At 37.5% G+C, this 19,601-nt stretch overlaps 1 protein-coding gene, 1 long non-coding RNA gene and 1 pseudogene across 3 annotated transcripts in view; 1 reads left to right on the top strand and 2 right to left on the bottom strand.

The window, feature by feature from the left end:
- Positions 1-19,601, top strand: part of LOC147827664 (uncharacterized) — a 27,317-nt gene continuing 7,716 nt past the window's right edge. Inside the window, exon 1 of the long non-coding RNA XR_015451989.1 lies at positions 1-1,312. This is a non-coding gene — a long non-coding RNA (uncharacterized LOC147827664). The remainder of the gene's footprint in view (positions 1,313-19,601) is intronic.
- On the bottom strand, positions 5,632-11,895 carry LOC101696827 (sperm flagella and cilia-associated protein 2 pseudogene; annotated as a pseudogene).
- Positions 12,202-19,601, bottom strand: part of LOC101697203 (leucine-rich repeat-containing protein 37A2-like) — a 22,371-nt gene continuing 14,971 nt past the window's right edge. Inside the window, exons 2-3 of one of the 2 annotated variants that reach the window (XR_015451988.1) lie at positions 18,647-18,739; positions 12,202-12,380 (exon numbers count right to left, since the gene is read on the bottom strand). The gene's annotated coding sequence lies outside the window, so the exon portion shown is untranslated. Of the gene's footprint in view, positions 12,381-16,366; positions 18,740-19,601 lie in introns of those variants that run through there. The other variant, XM_087213129.1, reaches the window with a different exon arrangement.

The following is a 19,601-nucleotide window of genomic DNA, read 5'->3' as shown; positions in this document are numbered from 1 at the left end:
GAAGGTGGTGGCCGAGTGGCCCGAGGACGAGACGGCCTCGAGGCCTAGTCGTGCAGTTGGGACTCCCCGGAGGCCCTTGCGCCCTCCTACTCCGAGCCTGCGCGGCGACTTCTGGAGTGGGTGCTGCGGGCCTCGCCGTCGCAGTCCCGAGGCATCTGTGGGGACCGCCCGAGCGTCGAACGACCGTCGGAGCCTGGCCGCACTCCGGGACTCTGCGGCCAGCGCTGCAACATGGGTTATTGGCAGTCATTCGACATAGGAAGAGTGTTGAAGTGAGCCAGCACAGTGGGTAACACAGCATCCAGGAACAAACAGATGAAGGACTCAGGAATTTAACCTGCCAGAATCTTGAGCCTCAGAGGTTAGGACATCTAAGCGTAGGCTTTCAAACCCTGTCTGCAATGGGTTATTGACAGGAAAAACTTGGTTGTGAAATGTCAGCTTCCTAAGATCAGTGTTGGACAAGATGGAAGAAAAAGAACTGGAATGTCCGAACTCTTCCTCTGAAAGACGCCATTTTCCTAAATCCCTTGATTCCAGTGATGGGGTTGTGGAAGAGTTCCTGTCATGTGAGGATTTGGAACTGAACCCTTTTGATGAATTGCCGTATTCATCACGTTACTATAAACTTCTGAAAGAAAGAGAAAACCTTCCAATATGGAAAGAAAAATACTCCTTTATGGAGAATCTTCTTCAAAATCAAATTGTGATTGTCTCAGGAGATGCTAAATGTGGCAAGAGTGCTTAGGTCCCTCAGTGGTGTGCTGAATATTGCCTCTCCATCCACTACCAGCATGGTGGTGTGATATGCACACAGGTGCACAAGCAGACTGTGGTCCAGCTCGCCCTGCGGGTAGCAGATGAAATGGACGTTAACACTGGTCATGAAGTTGGCTATGTGATCCCTTTTGAAAACTGCTGTACCCGTAAAACAATTTTGAGGTACTGTACTGACGATATGTTGCAAAGAGAAATGATGTCCAATCCTTTTTTGGGTAGCTATGGGGTCATCATCTTAGATGATATTCATGAAAGAAGCATTCCAACAGATGTGTTACTTGGACTTCTTAAAGATGTTTTACTGGCAAGACCAGAACTGATGCTCATGATTAACTCACCTCTCCTGATCAGCAAACTCAGTTCTTATTATGGAAACGTGCCTCTCATAGAAGTGAAAACTAAACACCCTGTGGAGGTTGTGTACCTTAGTGGGCTTCGAAAGGATTCTTTCGAGTCTATTTTACGCTTTATCTTTGAAATTCACCACTCCGGTGAGAAGGGTGACATTGTAGTCTTTCTAGCCTGTGAACAAGTAAGTGATATTCTGACCTAACAGAGTATGTAATAAGGTATTTCATTTGGAAAGCTTTTAATAACTAACAGAGTTTCCATTTGCTAATTAACTGTTTAAATATTTGGCTTCATCACACCTCATTTTTTTACACTTAAAAAGCATAGGTAGGGTAAATTAAACCCTCACTACAAAGAGAAAAAGGAATGTTGGTAAAATCATGTGCTATTTTGGAAACAGAATGAGGCAGCATCTCCAGGAGTTTGCAGAACTGATCTCCAGGGACAGCTTTCTGCCCTGGAGGGCTGGATTGCAGCCACCCCAGTGCACAGCTGCCAGTCTGCAACCTACTGTGCATTGTCACCTCTCAGCTTGGTAGACACATGGGGACTTGGCACACTCCCAGCTGCCTCCCTCCTGACCAAGTGCATTTGTTGGAAATCAGGAATCTAACCTAAGCATTTGGCCTAGAGTTAAGCAATGACAAATTTCCTATGTCCCTACAGTAGTTAGTAGGGTATGGGGCAGAACATAATTTACAGCATTTCCCAGAAGCCCATCTCCCTAAACTGGAGCTCTTTTTCTTAAAAATAAGTGAGAAAAAAATCTTAACTTGGATTTCTTACAAACTTCTCTTCACAGGAATGCTTCGAAATGTACAATTGAACTTCTATCCATTCTATTAGTGCTTTTCTACAGTCAAGGTGCCTTTTGTTTTGTTTTTGTTGTTTTGGAGGTTTTTGTTGTGGTTTGGTTTGGTTTTGGTTTTTTGAGAGAGAATTCACTATGTACATAGTTCAGACTGGCTTTGAACTCACTATATAGCCCAGGCTAGCTTTGTACTTGAGGTGATCCTCCTGCCTCAGCTTCCCAAGTGCTGGGATTACTGGCATGCACCACTATGCCTGAATTTAAGGTGACTTTTGAATGTCTTTTTTTTTTTTTTAATTGCAGCTACACTGATCCTATCTCCTTCTGTAGGCAGAATCTAAAAGCCTCCAGGATCACCAGAATAATACCTCTCAGAGACTAATTGCCCGGCCCTTTTCCCTTCCCGTTTTTCTTACAGAGTAAAAGGACTAGATTCTAGATCGTGACTCAAATATGTAGTGGTAATAGTGATTAAAGAGAAACTAGCAAGGAAAGTGTTTGGTACAGGCTGAGCCACCAGCTGAATGGAGATGAGCATCTCAGCTGCCTGTCAGCCTCACTTGTGCTTCCAGCAGCAGCTCAGTAGCTGTGCTGCTCCTTCTCAGAGCATAGCAAGACTGATCCTCCTAGTGTGAGGACTTTAAACATTTTTCCTACCACTTAAACTTTGTCTGTCTCCTTAAAGAACATTATTTAGAATCTCAAATATATGCTACAGCAATTTTTTTTTAAAAGAGATGATACATATTCTCCTGAATAGTAATCTACTTCTATAGTGATTTATTCTATTACCATTCCCTAACTCGGTGATTTAGGATATTTAAGAAAGTCCTAAGGAAAGTAATAAAATGACTAAGGAAGCAGAAAATTTATGAGAAAAATTAGGACATCCTCCGTGTAACTGAGTGAAGCCTAAGTAAGGGAAGAATAGCAAAATTATAAATCTAAAATATTTGAGAATTAGAATTGCCAGGTTTAAAAAAACCATACATTTCTGCAAAAAGAAAAAATGTAATTAAGACTCATTGGAAGAGTAATCAGATTCATCTTTCAAGTGAAAATAGACAAAAATTACAAAATGAATTTTTTTTGTACTGGGAATCGAACTCAGGACCTAGCACTTGTGAGGCAGGTGTGGCACCACTGAGCTAGAGCCCCAGCCCACAAAATGAATTTTTGGAAAATAAAGCTTGTTCACAGAATTGGGGTCGTGGTTTCTTAGACTATTTGATTCTTATAAGTGGAATATAAGCTATAAATTAATGGCATAGTCACTTTGGAACTGTTGGTCTTTAGAAGATATATTTTCACCAAGGCTGGTAGTGGAAATCACCAAAATTCACATACTGCCTGCCCTGTGTCTTGGTACTTAACTGAGACTTAGAGTCCTGAATGTTTACAGTGTATTGTTCCTGATCACTGAGCCATCTGAAAACAAACAGTGAAATAAGAAAACCTAAGCTGAGATTTATGGTAGTGTCTAGCCATATTACTGTGCTATCACAAAGGTGGTGTTATTAGGTTAGAATTTTCATGGGAAATGAGCTGTGATATTAGGGGTCATATTTCATTTTGGGATCCAAATATATGCTGGATGTCTTCCTTCCAAGATATTGCTGATTTCCATAGCTGTGCAGATAAAGGAAAGTTCCACGTAAGTAAACACAGCCCCCACATTGAGTAAGAATCAAGAAAACAAGTAAATAAAACTTATGAAGCACCAAATGCATATTTTTAGCCTTTTTCAATTTCTGAAGATTATTACCTCAAAGCCCTATATCAGCTATGTTTAAGGAGTCAAAACTGTATATAATAGCTATTTTTGTTTCATTCCACTTTCATCTTCTGAAGACTTCTTTTCCCCCCAGTTTGGAACAAAATCCAACATTCAAACCCACATACAACTTAAAAGTTTTAGTGACTAGAAGCAAATAAAAAATTTCTTGCCGCAATTATTTTTTTGACAATATTCTAAAAAGAAGAATGAATACTTTGGTACACTTTGAAGGTTAATTGTGATAGGAGATTGTTCACAAGTGGGCTGCTGGAGTTGAGGCTTGTTTTCCAACTTCAGTTTCTCTGTTGAAGATTAGGTAGCACCTGTGAGAAGCTTGCTCACTGTAGCCATCAAAGGGAACACGTGCATACCCTGGGAAGGCCAAGCAATGTCAAGGTTCAGGGGCACATTGCTTGGTTACTTGCTCTTTTCTTCTTGATTCCTAGGCTATCCACACCAAATATATAGGGTAAAATGAAGTGATCAGAATTCTAAAGCTGGAGAAGTGCTTTTGTTCTGATTAGTCCAGCTGGCAAGTTTTCATCACAGTCAACAGTCCTGCTGTTTGCTCAGTCAAAAAAAAAAAAAAAAATCCACTCAGGTAAACCAGCCATGCTCAGAAAAGGGAAAAGTGAGCAAGAGTGGGCATCTGTGCAGCTGCTAAAGTGGAGGGAGCCCAGCAGTGTGGTCTCCATCCCCTGCCCAAGAGCCACTCAGCCACAAACATCACTTACAAGCAGCTCGCTTCAGTACTCAGGGACCTGTAATGCCTTAACCCTTTTTCTAGGCAGATCTGTCCTCCTCCAAAACTCTTACATCAGTCCCATGCTATAAACGGTGTAGGAAGGAAGTAGTTGTGAGCTGGAGCAATGGAAACTAGAAGCGGGTCTTAAAAATGGTAATGGTTGTAGGAAGCCATCTTTATAACTTAGACTTTTAATGAAATCTAATGAATCTAATAAATTACATGGGGCTTCCATTTGGTAATTTGAGCCTTCTAAAAGGTGGAAATCTTAGAACCATAAAAAAGTCAGAATGGTCCGGGGATTCAACTCAGTGGTTTCGCCGCCTGTTGCGCAAGCACAAGGACCTGAGTTAGATCCCTGGTACCAAAAAAAATAAAAAATAAAAATAAATAAATAAATAAATAAATAAAATAAAAATAAAAGAACCAAGGGACTCATGTAATGGTATAAGATCCCAATGATGAATGTAACTGTATTTTATACCGAAAATGTACCAATAAACTTAATGGGAAAAAAAATAAAATTAAAATTAAAAAGCCAGAATTACATTAAGTGACATATGTTACATATGAGGTTCTAAAAAACTAGCGATTTGAGAAATAGAAAACTAAAATGCCTTACCTTTTGAACATTTTTTTACCAATTGTAGTTTTATGGCAAATATTTTACATTTTCCCAATGTATTTGGCATATATATGTAAATAGATATTTCTAAATGCCTGAATCATGTCAATAGTAACAACTATTTCCTGTCTACTTTTGTTTCATTTCTGCTATTTTAAAGTGCTACTAGGTTAAAATAATGTTTAGAGTTGTCTAAATGGGCATCTCAGCCATGTTTATAAATATGTGTCTTTATGGAAATCTAGAGATTGTTGTATAAGTCGTAGTCTGCTAGTGTTAAAGTACAGTAATACATCATCATTAATGTGAGAATGTTTGTTTACCTGTCCTTGTTAATGGACATGAGAAATTACATCAAGTTGGAAAAATAATGGGATAAATGTATAAAGGCAAAAATAGCACATTTCACAAGACTAAAACCATTTTGGACTAAAAAGAATGAAATTGTTTATAAATTATATTTAACTCCCCCCCCAAAAAGAAACATTTTGGAAATATTAAATTTTATAATTTAATGTTAATAAACTTTCAGTGTTGAGTAATGTATTTCCTATTAAGTCATAAATAAGCATTCAATTTAAAATATGATTTTGAGCTGGGCATAGGGGTGCATGCCTATAATCCCAGAACTCGAGAGGCTGAGGCAAGAAGGTCCCTGTGAATTAGAGATCAGCCTGGGCTACATAGTGAGTTCAAGGCCACCCTGAACTACATAGCAAGACCTTGCTTTAAAATAAAAACAAAAAAAAGCAAATAAAATAAAATATGATTATGTTTGTGAATGTAGCCTTAGGAAACTTGCCTAGTATATATGATGCCCTGGGATTGGAACACCAGCATAGCCAACAAATAAAATATAATCAAAAGTCATTTATAAAGTAGGAAATTATACTTGTAAAAACCGTTGAAATTAATAAAGTTTGGTAATATAATTTTTTATATTCAAAATTGCTGACTTTTTTCTAATTAAGGAATAGAGGTAGCAGGAGTTACCAATTAATTTTCAGCAAACAAGATTTGACAAATATTTTGAAACACAAACACTTAGAAGTGAATCAAGGACTGTTAGCTAAAGTGAAGGAAAATTTAAAACAAAATTTCAACCCCAATAACAAACTCCCCAAAATCAACCAAGTAGCTGCTATTATCAGTGGCACAGAAGCCTCTTCCTCGTGCTTGGCACTGAACCAGAAAAGACTGCAGAAAAAGCAGGTATGGATGTTATCCTGGCCAAAGCCACTCCCAGGAATCTTCTTAGAATAGTTCCATGAAATCACAAGGCGCTTTTAGTCAGGCAGGCCATGTTGCATCACAGCAAAATCACTTTGTGCCAAGTCCGATGTAATCAAAACACTGTAAAAAGCCACAGCCAGCCACTGTTGTCATTCTTCCATGGTGGCTCACCCTCAGGCTGTAGACTGCATTTCTTTTCCTACTTTCACTTGGCCCAAACTCACTCTGAACAGCCTGTATCTTTTCCTACCTTTAATAAGACTTTGCTACCATTGAAAAAAGAGATGGAAACTACCACAGACGCTTGTATTCCTCGGCAGATTAAAACAGAACTCCTCAAACATATGACTAGTGTCTCTATCTGCTTAGACTCTTTTAACTCAGACCAAGTGTGTGGTGTATGCCTATAATCCTATCACTTGGGAAGCAGAGGCAGGAGGACTACCGTGAGTTTGAGGCCAACATGGGCTACGTAGTGAGTTCAAGGCCAGCCTGAAGTACACGGTGAGACTCTGTCTCAACACCACCATGAAAATAAAATAAATTCTCTTTACCCAAACTTTTTGCTTTGTTTTTGAAATTAACAAATTTAAATCTTTATTCTTCTCTATAACATCCTTAGTTTTAATATAAAGATGTGAATTGACAAATAGAGTGTATATATTCGGTGTATATGATGTGTCTAACATTCTTAATTTTTAACTATTTCCTTTTAAAAATGAAAGTAGTGCAATAATGCCTATTTTGCTTTTTATATTTTTAAGCTACTTTCTAAAACTTTTACAGTTGATTTTATTTTATTTTAGGAAAAAGGGTAAAGTTCTCTTCGGTGCTTTCAGTGTGATAACCACTTTCTACAAAATTAATTTAAAAGGGAGAGAAAAAGCTAAGCTATTCAGAAACGTGCAGCAGAGAGCTACAGTAAAAGCAAAATACACTGGTAGCTAGGGTCAATCCAAATGCAAGAGAGAACTTTGCACTCAAACTTTAATTTCCTTCTAAAGTCAGTAGAAGCACTTAGTTTAGTGATATAAGCTTAAATTACGATAAAATGCAATTACCTTTAATCTTCTTCTTCACTATCTCAGTTGCCAACATTTCTTTTAGTTTCTGGCATAAAGACTCTTTATTTCAACATTGATTTTTATCAAAATATTTTATGTTCCAACAGAGGCCAGTTGTCCAAGAAGCCTATAGTTCTCTTTTGTATGAGATCTCTTAAGTTCTGGTACCCATGCTTATCTTGGTTTTCAGAAACGCCATGTTGACCAGTATCTTTATGAGCTGTTTCATGTGAAAATTCTTCAGCTATGATATCATTCATGCGCCTCAGCAAGAAAGTATCTGAAGAATCTAGTAATATGACAAAATCAAATGCAGAAGAGGGAAGAGGTACTTCTTTTGAAGCCGCAGGATCCAAAACCAATGTGGATATTTGTGTTTTCTTTGCCTCCATTTCTACTGGGTTTCTATTGCAGCTGGTGAGAGCTTCCTCTAGAAGCTGTGCTTGGTTTAATGTCATTGGAAACCATCAAGGATCCACCCTTGATTCACAGGTATCTCGTTAATAGCATTTACTCTGATGTTACCTAATAATGTATCTGGAATGCTCTTTCCTTTCCTCAGCAATTGTGATTTTGCACCAAGCTGAGCATGTACAGTGAGTTTAGAGAAAGTATCACTATCACTTGATTTGACTTCTTCTGTTTTTGGTGTTCTATTATGTGTACTAACAGATGTAAGTTTCACCTTCTGTTTCTGGTGCTGGTTCACCTGAAGCCGGAGCATCTGAAGATACATTGTGTGAGTCCTGGCTTTCTTTACTGTCCTCCTGCAGATCTGATGGAACCTCTCCACCTTCCTTCTGAGTTGGTAGGTCCTCATTGACTTTTTCATTGTCACAAAATACTTGGATAGCTTCTTGGACAAGAATGTCTATACAAAGTACCCGAATAGGAAACTCTCTTTGTAGAGTCTTTAAAGTGATAGTTTTCCCACAAAGTGTTTTCCGCAGTAAGCATCTTTTAAGAGCAAATGAAGGCAGTTCAGGCTCTGTTGGCTCAGCTTGAGGAGGAGGAAGAGATTTTTCAACCAGTCTGTGAAGGGCATGGCCCAGTATGGAATTGTTGGAGGGTGGTAAATTATCCGTCATTTCTTCTGGCACAGCCCTCTCCAACCATGTACTTATATTCTTCATAATCTTTGCTATCTAGCAAGTCTCTTTTATCCAGTTCTCTAAGTTGTTCTTCAGAGGGATTAACAGGCATATGCTTAATAGAGGTTTGTTCATATAGGGGCTTTCCATGAAAAAACAATTCCCTCTGATCATGCATCATCTTAAGTGGAATCAGATTATTTGTCAGCATTTGATAGCCTGCCACTTTAGTGAACAAACCAACTATGTGATCTAAACGTTCTGCACAGACTTTATAATGCTTTCTATAATGAGCCTGAACTCTTTCCACAGCAATCTGTTCATGAACTTCTTTCTCTCTGGGGATTTGGTCTTCAAAATCAATTTTGGCCTACTTTGAGAAAGCTGCTTCTCAATCAAGAGCATCCTGGAAATCCTTAAGTCATTTTCCTCATATTGTTTTCCTCCAAAAATTCCGTTTTGCCATAAAACCTCCTTTTCATGCCGAACTTGCATGAGCTGCACAGCAACCCTGTGCTCCTGTGGGGACTGTCGCATGAGGCCATGTATCAGCTGCTCCTCACGGTAAACCTCCTCCTGTGCTTTGTGGTCGATGAACTAGTCCATTAACAGCCTCCGGTGTCTTTTCTCCCTTTGCTTTCGTGCAAGAGCATCTTCTTCTAGGCGCTTCTGGATATTTTTTTTTTTAATATAATCACCATCTGAGTAAGTGTTTAACGAGTCGGTAGTTTCATGGTCTGCTGTATCTAAACCAGTCTGGGATGCACTTTCTTTTGCCTGTAGATCCTTTTTTATTAATGCTTCAGACTTCATGATCTCATCCGCACTGACATCCGCTGCCTCCTGTTGGTTTTTCTTCATTTTGGGGGCCTCAAGTGCTTTCAGAGTGCAATTGCGTGCAGTTTTAGGAATCTGTGTGATAGCTGCTTGGATTTTGGCCATGATTTCATTTTGTCATCTTTTGTTGAAGCGTTGCTCTCGGGCAGCCTCATTTTTCATGTTTTGAAATTTTAAGTTTGCCAGAGTCTGTGCGGTTGGTACTTGTACTCCAGTCAGGCCACTTTTCTTCTTTTTCTGAAGAGCGATGTATACTTGATATAGGAGTTTTGTTGCTGCTGCAGGCTTTTCTGGGATGATGCTTTGGGCCATATTCTTATCAAACTACACCCCCAGAAGGTGAAGCGTTGGCTCCAAGTGGGAAAGATTATGAAGTCTGGCTTTTGAAATCCTGCTGTCGGAAAATTCTCAAGTGAAGCCCTGCACCTGATACCAATCTTCTGGCGTGAGCTCTCAAGCCACAGCCCTTCAATTGATACTAATCAAGGGAGAGAGGGAGAGAGGAAGAGAGGGAGAGAGAGAGAGAAGGTTTTTCAGAATGGATTGTAGAAGGTTTTGGTCACATTTATTGTTGCTTCAGTGGTATTAGAAATATAGTTGTATTAAGAATAGAATTTCAAGAATTATAGCCTATCGCATCATTAAATCTGGTTTTTATATTATTTTCTACATATTCAGATCATCTTCTCCAATTTATTTTTCTTTTGGTTTTTTGAGAGAAGGTTACTCTTTCTCAGAAATTAAAATATCGATGGTCTTTGTAAAAAGTTCTCATTTTCATTGTGAGTTTTAGTGTTACCCCTGTCTTGTTACTACTCTCCATCTTCTTTATCTTCTTCAGGGGATTGATTTCTATTTTATTAATTCATGGTTGTATTTTTCTCATGAACTCTTTTGGTAAATATACATGATTTTTTTGGTTTTTTGAGACAGGATCTTACTATGTCATTCAGGCTGTCCTTGAATTCAGTATGTATAAATTTCTCTGTATTTAACTGAAAGTTTTTATTTCAAGCTTGGACAATATAATTAAATTATCACCTAAGGTTGCATATTTCCAAATTCATTTTGTGACTTATCTTTGAATCAAGAGGTTATTGAAGAAGGAATTTTGCATCAAAAACACAGGGGTATACTGAATGTAGCTCAGCGGAAGAGCACATGCTTAGTGATGCTGAGGTCCTGGATTCCTTCCCTGACCTTGTGCTGAGAAATGAAAGCAAATGAATTTTGTAAAGCTACTCATTCCCCACAATTTCTAATTTTCCTTTATTGCACTTAATGCAATAGTTATACCTTGTAAACAAAAAGAGATTTCAGGGCCGGTATTGTAGCTCAGCAGCACAGCACCTGCCTGACAAACACGAGGCCCTGAATTCAATCCCCAGTACCAAAATAAAAAAAAAGAGGGAGAGATTTCATACATTCTAAGAAGTTTTGTAAGAGTTGTCTGTTTGTCTGGTAACATTTACTCTATTTTTTGAATAGTCTAAATATATCTGATACCTAGTGTGTGAATATTATTAAGTGAATTAGAATGAATCATCTATGCTTTTCCATAGTTTGTTAAACTTTAGAATTACAATAATATCTCTATGTATTATTTTTTATTAATTTATGTGAGAAACTGAAAGTGTAGATAAGGACCAAAATGTATAATAGATATTATGAAATAGGAAGAAATCGTCCTCTGTGTTGTTGATTTAAGTATTTCTACTGCTATCTCAGTGAAGATGAGCTATTTACTACTTGATTTCCAGGGCATCATTTCAAATATATTTCTGATTTTATGCTCATTACCTAACAATACAAAGTCCTGCAAAAGTGTCCACTTTGACCTTGAAATTGTGAACCCCTTTCTTTAGATTCCCAAAATGCTGCATTTGTGTGTGTGTGTGTATGTAGTATCATCCCCTACTCCATTTATTTTTTTTAATTAGGAAGTAAGATGTCTGGAGTGAAAAACAACCATATAAATGTAAACCAATATACTTTAAAATAATCAATTGAGACAAACAGTATTAAAACAAATACTGTATAAAACAATCCAATTTAGATATTTCCTACAATGTGCACATTAGGAGAAGCTTAATCCTCCATGCTTGACTGTAATTGCACCAAATGCATGTGCTTTCCTGTGGTCAGTACTGAACATAATTAGTTACTAATCTCTGGTTTAAGGGCTTACTATATTGGTCTCAGTTTACTCTATCACCATAGTGAATGCTAAGACAATATTTATTAAATAGCTGAGGAAAGAGACAAATTAATGCACAAAAACTTGCTCATTGACATACGATTCTTAAGAAACAATTACTGGCCTCTTAGACTCATGTGCTCGTTTTCACCTGCTGCCCACTGGCCAAATCAAAGAAGTCTATGTATTTGGTTAAGAAATAAAAAAAGATTCTTGGTACAGGAAAAAAAAAAGATTTGCTCAAAGCTAGCTGTGAGGAGATAGAGTGGCCTATTTTCCTCAAATCACCATCTCTCCACTTAAAGGTATTTTAGAGTAAGCAACCGTGTGGAGGAAGCACAGAGAAATAATGCAAATCTCATTTGCTTTACCACTTCCAGCCATTTTTAGCTCGTTGTCCTCTTTCTTCTGGAAAGGAAACTGGGCTCCATGCTTCCTAGTGTCATCATTTGCATATTTTGTTTATTCATCTGGTCTGAGGAAAGAAGTGGAAAGCTGTGTATGCCCTTGGTTTCAGGGAGCCTCTCATTCTAAAGGAGAAAAAACCCTAACTTTCAACGTTCCATTTCTCAGTGCTTGTGACAATACCATTTCATCTGTGGTACAGCCTAAATTTTCACCATTGTATTTTCATTTTGTTTTGGAAGTCAGCAGATACAACAGCCACGCTTATAAAGAAATATTCAACTCTTCCTGTTTAAAGTTGTGTCTTGCTATGCTGCTTACAATTCTCCCTTTATTATTTCAGCCCTCAATCTTGAGGGCCTTGAGCTGCCACATCATCTGGCTGGATGTCTCTTGTTGGATTGGCATCTTGGTTTCCTCAAAGGTAGCTGGATCATAAGCAAAGGTAAGCCTGACACTCAAGCCTAAAAAAAAGCATCACACCAAAAAATTGTTAAGTCAAATATAAAAGTCAAAAATCAAGAGATATCTAACCATTGAAACTTTTAGAAAGGCCTTTTGTTTTTAGACAGTCAGCTATAGGAATCCTCTTTTTTAATGTCTGCAGCTCTACTTCGTTTGGAAGTGTTGGCACCCAAGTGACCCACAACCTCCTCACCAATCTCTGAATGTATTCTCTTCTTTTCTGAAGATATTTACAATTGACTATCTGCAGCTCTGTACAACATTTCCCTGGCGATGGTGAGTCGGCAGATGTCCCGCATTGGGGGCAGGATGTGTCAGACAAGTGGAGCCACTGTCATAAGACCTTTCTGCCAGATTTGAGCAATGTCAGTGTTTTAGAACTGAGCTTATCTAGAATCCATTGTCAAGCTTACCCATGTCTAATTTTGCAGTTGGCATCCTAAAACTATAGAACTTTGACAAATAGTTGCAAAGTCTATAAGCAGACATAAAATCAGGCAATAAGAGCAAAACAAATTCAGTCTGTACAGCAGACTTGAATTAACAGACATAGTAACCATGCTAATTGAAGAAAGCCAATGTCTATTAAGCAAGCTTAGATTTGCCAGCAAAGTGTCAAGCAAATACTGGAGAGTCATCTCTTCTTTTATACTGATATGAATCACCATTTGGGAAAAAGCACACAATTCACTAATGACTAGACCAAGAATTACACTTTAAGAACATCTTTAGGATTTTACAGATACAACTACAGACCTGTGTGTAATCTTGAATACAGTGTACAAAAATTAATATCTATATTGTCAAGTAAGAACATACATTTTCAAGCAAGAGTGTCTCTTATCCAGCAAGAGAAATGTGGCTATGACTATATGGAATACACAGAGAACTAATTTAGCAAAACAACTTAGGTATTTTTGCAGCATATTAAGACAACAATCATGACTGTAGTAATAATCATGACTGTAATCATAATAGTAGTCTCTGCAATCAGAAATGTGAGATAAAATTTTTTTGTATTAAATTCTTTTATTGGTACATTGTAGGTATACAACACAATTACATTTCTCACTGGGAATTATAACTTTACATAATGCATCTTGGTTCTTATTTTTTCCCCATTCCTAGCCCTCCCTTTATGCCCTCCACCCTTCCCTATTTACAAAGACTTTATTTCCTTTTTTTCCATTTCTCATCATTTTTCCTTTCCCTTCTTTCCTTTCCCCTGCCCCTCCCACTACCCCTACCCCTTTGGACCTTTTCTTCCTATTTTACATTATCAATTATTCATTCTAATCATTGGTACATTTTAGGTATACAGTATAATGACATTCATCATTGGAAATTTGCACCTTTACATAGTCTCTCTTGGTTCTTATTTTTCACCCTTGCCCAGCCCTCCCTTCAACCCCTCCAGTCCTCCCTATTTACAAAAATTTTGTTCCTATTTTTCCATTTTCTCATATTAATCCCATTCCCTTCTATCCTTTCCCCTAGCCCTCCCACTTCCTTCCCCTTTGCCCCTTTTGTTCCTATTTCACATTACCTATTATACATTTAGTCCTTATTTACACTTTCAGTTTCTCACACCAGAGAAACTATTCAGTATTTACACATGTGTGCCCTATTTATTTCACTTAAGAGTATTGCCTCAATGTGCATCCACTTAGCTATAAATGTCTCTAGTTTCTCATTTTTTATGGCTGAGTAGTACTCCATTTTATAAAAAAACCCCACATTTTCTTTATCCAGTCTCCAGTTGATGGGCATTTGGGCTGTTTCCAAGTTTTAGCTATTACAAACTGTGCTGCTATGAACATGGGAACACATATATCACTGTGGTATGATTCTTTTAATTCTTTGGGGAAGATCCCCAGCAGTGGAATAGTGGGGTCAAATGGGACTTCCAGTCCTAGTTGTTTGAGGTATCTCCATACTGATTTCCACAGTGGTTGCACCAGTCTACACTCCCACCAGCAGTGGAGCTGGGTTCCTCTTTCCCCACAGCCCCGCCAGCATTTGTTATTGGTTGATTTCATGATAGCAGCCATTCTATCTCGAGTAAAGTGGAATCTCAGTGTTGTTTTCATTTGCATCTCTCCAATGACCAGTGATGGTGAACATTTTTTCATGTATTTATTTGCTATTTCTACTTCTTTGTCTGAGAAATGTCTGTTCATTTCAGATGCCCATTTTTCAATTGTGTCTTTAAATTTGGGAGGTCTGATTTTTTAAAGTTTTTTATAGATTCTAGATAGTAGACCTTTGTCTGAGGAAGAGCAGGTGAAGATTTTTTCCCACATTGTGGGTTGTCTCTTCACAGTGCTGGTGGTTTCTCTTGCTGTGCAGAAGCCTTTTAATAAGAAGAGATCCCATTTGTTGATTGTGCTAGTTCATGGGCAACTGAGGTTTTCTTCATAAAATCTTTTCCTACACCAATGTCTTCAAGGGTTCTACCTAACCTCTGTTCTAACTGGTTCAGAGTTTCTATTTTAATATTTAGATCTTTAATCCATTTTGATTTTAGTTTAGTGCATGGTGAGAGATACAGGTCTAGTTTTAATCTTTGGCGAGTTGAAGCCCAATTTTCCAGCACCATTTATTAAAGAGGCTATCTTTCCTCCAGTGAGGGTGTTTGGCTCCTTTGTTGAAGATGAGATGGCTGAGTGTGTCTGGCGTTGTTTCTGCATCTTCTAATCTGTTCCACTGGTCCTCAAGTCTGTTTCTTTGCCAGTACCATGCTGTTTTAATCACAGTAGCTTTGTAGTAGAGTTGCAGGTTGGGGATTGTGATACCCCCTGCCATGTCTCTGTTACCTAGAATTGCTTTTGCTATTCTGGGTCTCTTGTTCCAAATGAATTTTTGGATTGTTTTCTCGAGGTCTATGAAGTATGCTGCTGGGATCTCAATTGGAATTGCATTAAATCTATATAGCAGTTTTGGAAGTATGGCCATTTTCACTATATTAATCCTTCCTACCCAGGAGCAGGGGATGTCTGTCCATTTTCTGATATCATCTTCAATCTCTCTTTTCAGAGTGCCATAGTTTTCAGAGAAGAGGTCTTTGATTTCTTTCGTTACATTGATTCCTAGGTATTTCAGTTTTTTGGATGCTATTGTGAAAGGGATTATTTGCCCTATTTCTCTCTCAGTGAGTCTGTCATTGGTGTAGAGGAAAGCTATTGATTTTTGTGTGTTGACCTTGTAACCAGCTACTTGACTGAATTTGGTTATTAAGTCTAGAAGACTTTTGGTGGAGTTCTTGGGGTCTTCTATATAGAATATCATGTCATCTGCAAATAATGACAATTTGACTTCATTTCCTATCTTTATTCCTTTTATTTCTTTCTCTTCTCTAATTGCCGTAGCTAATGTTTCCAGAACTATATTGAACAAGAGTGGTGATAGTGGACATCCTTGTCTTGTTCCTGATTTTAGTGTGAAGGATTTCAGTTTTTGACCATTTAGTATGATACTGGCTGTTGGTTTTTCATAGATGGCTTCTATCAGTTTGAGGTAGAGACCATCTATTCCAATTTTTTGTAGGGTTTTTATCATAAATGCATGTTGGATTTTGTCAAATGCTTTTTCTGCATCTATGGAGATAATCATATGGTTTGTGTCCTTGGCTCTATTGATATAGTCTATTACATTGATTGATTTGCGAGGTAAGCTGCAGAACCGCTTAGCTAAATCTCCAGCCATAATTTTATCATTTAATTCAAATATTTTGTTTCCATTGTGAATTCTTGACTCAGGAATTATATTAAGGTATATTGTTTAGTTATGAAGCATGAAAATTTTCTAGTTATATTTTTTATTTCTTTATTTTTATTGGTGTATATTAGTGATATAGAATAATGAGATTCATTTTGGTATATTAGTACGTGTATACAGCGTAGTTTGATTTTTTTATCCCCTTTTTACCCACCCCCTCCCACCTGATTCCCTTCCCCAGCTAGAAGTCTACCTTCTAGTTTCCTGTCACCTGTCATTTATTTACTTGTTTGTTTTATTTTCATACTGCTCATGTAAGAGGATATATGTGATATTTCATTTTCTGGGACTGACTTATTTTGCTTAACATGATGGTCTTCAGTTCCATGCACTTTTCTGCAGAAGACATGATTTTATTTTTTTTATGGCTGAACAGCTCAATTGTGTATGTATACCACATTCTCCTTATCCATTCATCTGTTTCCACAGCTTAGCTTTTATGTATTATAAACATGGGTCTGCGTGTATCACTATAGTATGCTGTCTTTAGTTCTCTGGGGAAAATGCCAAGGAGTGGTATAGCTGGATTAAATGGTATATCTATTTCTCATTTTGCTCCCTTTAAATGTGATATATCTATTTTTGGTTTTTTGAGGAATCTTCATACTGATTTCCATGGCGGTTATATTAGTTTACATTCCAAACTGATGCTGTAGGAGGGTTCCTTCTCCCAGACCTCCCAGCATGCATTGTTTTTCGTGGTTTTTTGGGGGTTTTTTTGGTACGGGGGATCCAACTTGGGTCCTTCCGCTTGCACAGCAGGAGGCAAAACCCAGGCCCCTGTGTTCTTGATGATTGCTGTTCTGACTGGGGTGAGATGGAATCTTAACATTGTTTTGATTTGCATTTTCCTAATGGCTAAAGATGTTAAACATTTTTGTCATATACTTATTGGCTATTGTACTTCATTTGAGAATTCTCTGTTCAGTTCATTTGCTCATTTGTTGTTGCGGGTATTTTTTGGTGTTCTTTGAGTTCTTTGTATATAAATCTCAACTCTTCTGCTTACTAGCTATGCAACTTTGGACAAATGAATTTGTTTATTTTTGGAATGGAGACAATAGTTTGTCTTCATAGGATAGTTGTGATTTAGTGAAAATTAAGTATCTGCAAGGGCCCCAGGAGGGTGCCTGTCACCATCCCATGCTCTGCTCCTATTATGTCTACTTTCTTGTGGGTAAATTTTAAGTATTAGTCATCAGTACTTCCATGTTATAGCTGGAAGAAATTTGAACAGTTCTTTATCTAGAACTCTGTCTTCTCTTTTATTCTTAATTTGGTTGTCTATTAAAATTCTGTGTTCAGGGGCCTTCATAGAAGTTCTACCATATTATTCCGTATTTCTCAGTCTAAACCAGTTTTCTCTTACATTCTCTTTAAATGTGGTATAATAGTTAGTTCTGTAATCTTATCTAGTTTCCATTTTTAATATAAACTTTAATCTTATTTTTGTGTAATCTTATTAAAATGTGGAATCCAAAATGAATAACATGGATTTTATGGTAAGGGCCTGGACACTTTAATATAAAATGGTTAAATCATGTTCATGCCCATGAACATCATTGTATTGCTTTTTTAAAAATATATTGTTGGGCCGGGGATTTAGCTCAGTGGTTCCGCCGCCTGCCTCAGAAGCGCAAGGACCTGAGTTTGATCCCCAGTACCTCCCCCCCAAAATCTATATATCTTTATATCTATCTGTCTATCTACCTAGTTGAATTACATTTAATTGAGATGTATTAATATCTTCCAGTTAATTACTTCCTGTGACAGTTCCCACTTTATATTATTCCCTTATAATATGCATCCGAGGTGAGTTTAATGATCCAGTTAAGGAACAGAGCGGTCACAGTGCACTCTTCACCACCAGTGTTGTTTCTCTGTATTTTATCTTTTGCCAAATAGATTTTAAAAAAATAAGTGATACCTCAGAAGAAATGTGACATCCGAGTTGTTAATGAAAAGAGTATGCTTTAGCATCTTGCCTAATGCCTAGAGAAAGCTAAGATCTTTTGATTTTCTTGTCTTTTGAGAATAGAAATGTACCAGAGAAGGCATTCTAATGATGTTTGCATGTATTTCTGAGATAAAATGTAGAATTCAGGTGTGTGGTCCAATCCTAGGAAATTGCTTGCAGCACTCTAAAGTGATTACATATAGACTGTTAAAATCTGTTTTTGCTTAGCAAGATTCCAAAATACTTGCCATAAAAGTAATTGAGTTAGGGAGATTGACTATATATCAGTGCAGATCATTATTGGAAAAAATAACAAAAGTGAAGTTTCTGTTAAACATGAGAATGTATGAAAGACTGCACATACTGGTTGGACATTAGATAGACTATATGCTATGTATCAAGATTTTTAAGATTCTGTATATTTTGGCAAAAGTAGGTTATACTAGATCAGTGATACTCATTGAGGCAACATTCCCAAGTTTGACTCTTTCTGTGAGCCATCCAAAATATCCAAGAACTACAGTAACTTACAATTTTAGCGACATAATGGACAGTTTTCAATTCCAAGTCTTGAATCTGATGTGCTTGAGTAAGTCATTAAACTTGTTAGTGAGGAGTTAAGCACTGGAAAACAAGGAAAAAAGAGATGAGAATTTGTCTATACCAGTGGTGGCGAACCTTTTAGAGATGAGGGCCCAAACTGCAACCCCAAACCCACTTATTTATCACAAAATGCCAACACAGCAATTAAACCTGAATACTGAGGTTTCAGATTAGAAAAAACAACTCTATATTAGCATCTCTTGTCTTAAAAGAAAAACAAGTTGGGGCCAGGGATTTAGCTCAGTGGTCCTGACATCTGCCTTGCAAGCGCAATGATCTGAGTTCAATCCCCGGTACCAAAAAAGAAAGAAAAGGAAAACAAGTAATGCACATATCCTAGGTTCACCACCACTGGTCTATACCACTGATTTTAACCCCAGAGAAAAAGGGAAGAGAGTGGGTGGGGTATCTGTGGGAAGAGTAGTAACTATTGGGAGAGTAATTGAAAGTAGAGATGAAACAGTGGGGACTTAAGATGTAGACTGCTGGGGCAGATGGACGAGAGTGAGAATGTAGGCTTGATGGCTGAAAAGAGCTAATGAGAGAAGAGCTAGCAGCAGAATAGAGAATATCTCTAATGCCCTTTGATAGAAAAGTTACGAGCTTTGAGGCCTTGATTGGATACTATCTAGAATATTAACCTCTGTATCTCTTTGAAGTTCAGCTCTCTGATTTTTATATTTAAGGGGGCATTGAACATTTTCTGTTATACCTTACTGTACTTTTCAGCAGAAATTATATGCTCTAGTGCTTTTCTTTGACTTGATTATTTGCTAAGGTCTGTAGATAGTTCCATTTAGAATTTCAAGGGCCTATTTTATTCTAAAAATGTACCATAAATACTGAACAGAGATAATGAGTTCAGGTATTTAATCATCCAAGT

The sequence above is a fragment of the Heterocephalus glaber genome, unplaced genomic scaffold, assembly GCF_053883595.1.
Source record: "Heterocephalus glaber isolate CG9 unplaced genomic scaffold, H.glaber_assembly_v1.0 deba00001442, whole genome shotgun sequence".
Taxonomy (NCBI): Eukaryota; Metazoa; Chordata; class Mammalia; order Rodentia; family Bathyergidae; genus Heterocephalus; species Heterocephalus glaber.
The sequence above is the reverse complement of the archived record's forward strand: the minus strand, read 5'-3'. Positions and strand labels throughout refer to the sequence as shown.